Below are 615 nucleotides of genomic sequence, written 5' to 3' on the forward strand. Positions count from 1 at the left end.
AATATATTCTTTCAAAAAATTAAACTTAACTATCACACTTCATATTCGTTATCTGATTGAGTTCTCGAGAACAATTTAACTTAATTAATCATCAATTAAGGTAGGTTTAGAATACATTTTTAAATATTTAATTTATAAAATAAGTTATCTTTGAGAAAATTGGAGTATTTGACAACTACTCAAAATAACTTTTCAATTATATTTTAATCAATTTATATAATATATATATATATATATATATATATATATATTTAAATAAAAGTGAATTTTTTGAAAAAAATTATTTTGTTAAGTGATCCAAACGAATTCTTAGTTAGACCCGTTTGAGCGGCACACTTCATGGAGGCACTATCCCCGCCGGAGTGGTTGAGCCTATCGTGGAAATGTACAAAAGTGAGCGGCTCAACATTGTTTCCGCCAGAAAGCGTATTTTCCGACGAACAAAAGCTAAAGGCTTCTGCTTCAATTAGTGCGGTGAATTTTGGAGCTCTCTCTCAAGATAAATACAATTTCATTTATTTTGTCTAATATTAGTTCAAATTTCCGTTGTAGTCTAGTTGGTCAGGATATTCGGCTCTCACCCGAAAGACCCGGGTTCAAATCCCGGCAACGGAA

At 31.1% G+C, this 615-nt stretch overlaps 1 non-coding gene across 1 annotated transcript; it reads left to right on the forward strand.

Moving 5' to 3' along the window:
* The first annotated feature begins 542 nt into the window (after window positions 1–542).
* On the forward strand, window positions 543–615 carry TRNAE-CUC (transfer RNA glutamic acid (anticodon CUC)). Its single transcript has one exon. It is a non-coding gene; the product is annotated as a tRNA-Glu (tRNA).

This window comes from Benincasa hispida, chromosome 4, assembly GCF_027475165.1.
Source record: "Benincasa hispida cultivar pf3 chromosome 4, pf3_genome.v1.1, whole genome shotgun sequence".
Classification (NCBI taxonomy): Eukaryota; Viridiplantae; Streptophyta; class Magnoliopsida; order Cucurbitales; family Cucurbitaceae; genus Benincasa; species Benincasa hispida.